The following is a 4,303-nucleotide window of genomic DNA, read 5'->3' on the forward strand; positions in this document are numbered from 1 at the left end:
GACCTCTATGTATGTTGTCTACAAGAGACCCACCTCAAAACAAGGGACACATACAGACTGAAAGTGAAGGGCTGGAAAAAGATATTCCACACAAATAGAGACCAGAAGAAAGCAGGAGTAGTAATACTCATATCAGATAAAATAGACTTTAAAACAAAGGCTGTGAAAAGAGACAAAGAAGGACACTACATAATGATCAAAGGATCAATCCAAGAAGAAGATATAACAATTATAAATATATATGCACCCAACATAGGAGCACCTCAATATGTAAGACAAAAGCTAGCAAGAAACTAAAGATTTTTTTAAGCCACTTGCAATGGGTAGTTGACTGTCTGGAAAGGGGAAAGTAGCTAATCAAATCCAGTACTTGTTTGCTTATTATTTAAGGCATCTTGTTCTAAGGATTTTCACCTACTTTTCTTTAGATCTTGGTCCTTAGAAATTTTAGGATCTTAAATCTAGAGATTATAGCCCCTACCTTTAAAAAAAAAAAATCTATATGTATTTATTTGATCCTGGCTGTAGACATGAGGTTTCTTGATCAGAGGACAGGCCAATTACTTATGGAACCTCTGTGACAGTTCCCTAGGGCTCAGTCCCTCATGGGCCACACGGTAAGGATGGATGTCACCTGCACAAGCGGTGGGTTCATGCCACTGGAGAGGAGTCCTCCAAATTATGACTTTTGGAGTTTATAATAGGAACAAACTTGCCCCGTCTTTCCCTCAGAGAGAGAGAGGGGAACACTTTTGAGCTTTTATTCTGTGGGATGCAAATAAATCCTCTCTAGAGACATGAACCCAGGTCCCTAGGTCTATTACTCTTTGGAATATAAACAAATAGCTCCTGGGAAATAGACCAGAAATTCTCTCCAGATATCTCTGTCTTTAACTTCTAAGACTTGTTCACCATTTAGCATCCTTAAGCCTAGGTTTCCAGCAGTCTGATCAGGGGGCCCCAGCCATGCAGAAATATGAAAATAATAGTTGTACCTAATGCTAACAGACCCATAGTATAACTCATATGTCCCATGAGACCCCATGTATCATTTCTCATATTGTTTATTATGGAATTTCTTTCTCACAATAATTTAAAAGCAGCATTGGATATTTGTATACTTATTCAGAGTTTCTAAGGTCATTTACATTTAGCTATTGTTATGGGCTGACTGAGTGTGTTAGTCACTTAGTCGTGTCCAACTCTTTGCAATCCCATAGACTGTAGCCCCCCCACCCCCCACACTTCTCTGTCCATGGAATTCTCCAGGCAAGAGTACTGGAGTGGATAGTCATTCCCTTCTCCAGGAGTTCTTCCTGACCTAGGGATCAAACCCAGGTCTCTTGCATTGTAAGCAGATTCTTTACCATCTGAGCCACCAGGGAAGATGGGCTGATTGATTCCCTTTCAAAATCTGTTTGTTTGTTGAACATTCGATGCTCAGTACTTCTGAATTTAATTGTACTTAGAGAGAGAGCCTTCAAGGAGGCAAAATGAGGTCATATAGGTGGGCTGTAATCAATGTGACTATGTCTGGAGATAGGACCTTCAAAGGGATGATGAAGTTTAACTGAGGTCATTAGCGGGGAGCCCTAATCCAATAGGACTGGTGTCCTTGTAAAGAGAAGGAGAGACACCAGGGATGTGCATGTGCAGAGAAAAGGTGAAGTAAGGACACAGCAAGAAGTCGGTCACCTGCAAGCCAAGGACAGAGGCTGCCAGAGAAACCAAATCTCCCTACACCTTGATCTTGGACTTGCAGCCTCCAGCACTGTGTGAAAACCAATTTCTGTTGTTTGAGCCATGATTCTGTGGTATCTTATTATGGCAGCCCTAGAAAACTAGTACAGATTTTATTCACTTATGTTTTTGGTGATTGTTGTTCAGTTTTTCAGTTGCTAAGCTGTGTCTGAATCTTTTGTGACCCCATGGACTGTAGCCGCCCAGACTCCTCTATGAGATTTTTCAAGAAAGAATACTGGAGTGGGTTGCCATTTCCTTCTCCAGGGGATCTTCCTGACCCAGGGATTGAACTCACATCTCCTGCATTGCAGGCAAAATTTTTTTTATTACTGAGTAGTCAGATCCAACCAAGATGACTTAAAGAAGCTGTCTCTTTGGCACCAGATTTCCAGGAAATATTGTTCCTACCTTTATTACTACTGCTAAATCTTTGAAGATCCATGGGCTCAAAATAACTCAGAATCAAGGGGAAAATGAAACAATTGAGAGCTGCTGAAATTATAAATAACACTATAACATATTATTGACATAAGGATAATTGGCAAAATGAGAAGGGGGCAGCAGAGGATGAGATGGTTAGATAGCATCACTGACTCAATGGACATGAATTTGAGCAAACTCCAGAAGATAGTGGAGGACAGAGGAATCTGTTGTGCTACAGTCCATGGGGTCGCAAAGAGCCAGACACAACTTAGAGACTGAACAACAACAAATAACCAGCACATTTAAATAAACCTTTTATTTCATTAAGATGAGTTACCACACATGTGAAGATAATATACCATAGAGCCATGTTCAGCTGCAGATGCCTATCAAATCTATTATTACTGATTTACGATGTTTCTCTCATATTTCAAGTCTCTCCTCACACTTTCCATCTAGCCCCACTTACCGCTTTATCTAATGACCATGTCATCTCTATATCTACACATGTGAAGGCTCCTTGACTTATCTCTCCTTTCCTCCTGAATCCACAGTCACCACGCCTGCTCTGGATCCCTTCCATTTTCATCATCCCAAAGGCTTTCTTACTTGAAGAATATATTCCCTTTTCTGTATATTCAGTTTCTTTCTCTCTATCATATTGCAATCATACCAGCCCCTTCATTGACACTGCATCTCCATCAGTTTCCATTCCGTTATTCTCTATTATGTAAATACTCAAATAATTTCACAATTTGTATGGAAATACAAAAAACCTCGAATAGCCAAAGCAATCTTGAGAAAGAAGAATGGAACTGGAGGAATCAACCTACCTGACTTCAGGCTCTACTACAAAGCCACAGTTATCAGGACAGTATGGTACTGGCCCAAAGACAGAAATATAGATCAATGGAACAAAATAGAAAGCCCAGAGATAAGTCCACACACCTATGGACACCTTATCTTTGACAAAGGAGGCAAGAATATACAATGGAGAAAAGACAATCTCTTTAACAAGTGGTGCTGGGAAATCTGGTCAACCACTTGTAAAAGAATGAAACTAGAACACTTTCTAACACCATACACAAAAACAAACTCAAAATGGATTAAAGATCTAAACATAAGACCAGAAACTATAAAACTCCTAGAGGAGAACATAGGCAAAACACTCTCTGACATACATCACAGCATATGACCCACCTCCCAGAATATTGGAAATAAAAGCAAAAATAAACAAATGGGACCTAATTAACCTTAAAAGCTTCTGCACATCAAAGGAAACTATAAGCAAGGTGAAAAGACAGCCTTCAGAATGGGAGAAAATAATAGCAAATGAAGCAACGGACAAACAACTAATCTCAAAAATATACAAGCAACTCCTACAGCTCAACTCCAGAAAAATAAATGACCCAATCAAAAAATGGGCCAAAGAACTAAATAGACATTTCTCCAAAGAAGACATACAGATGGCTAACAAACACATGAAAAGATGCTCAACATCACTCATTATCAGAGAAATGCAAATCAAGACACTATGAGGTACCATTTCACACCAGTCAGAATGGCTGCGATCCAAAAGTCTACAAATAGTAAATGCTGGAGAGGGTGTGGAGAAAAGGGAATCCTCTTACACTGTTGGTGGGAATGCAAACTAGTACAGCCACTATGGAGAACAGTGTGGAGATTCCTTAAAAAACTGGAAGTAGAACTGCCTTATGATCCAGCAATCCCACTGCTGGGCATACACACTTTGGAAACCAGGAGGGAAAGAGACACGTGTACCCCAGTGTTCATCGCAGCACTGTTTATAATAGCCAGGACATGGAAGCAACCTAGATGCCCATCAGCAGATGAATGGATAAGAAAGCTATGGTACATATACACAATGGAGTATTACTCAGCCATTAAAAAGAATTCATTTGAATCAGTTCTAATGAGGTGGATGAAACTGGAGCCTATTATACAGAGTGAAGTAAGCCAGAAGGAAAAACACCAATACAGTATACTAACGCATATATATGGAATTTAGAAAGATGATAACAATAACCCTGTGTACGAGACAGCAAAAGAGACACTGATGTATAGAACAGTCTTATGGACTCTGTGGGAGAGGGAGAGGGTGGGAAGATTTGGGAGA

Source organism: Bison bison, unplaced genomic scaffold (assembly GCF_000754665.1).
Source record: "Bison bison bison isolate TAMUID 2011002044 unplaced genomic scaffold, Bison_UMD1.0 scf7180017864345, whole genome shotgun sequence".
Lineage (NCBI taxonomy): Eukaryota > Metazoa > Chordata > Mammalia > Artiodactyla > Bovidae > Bison > Bison bison.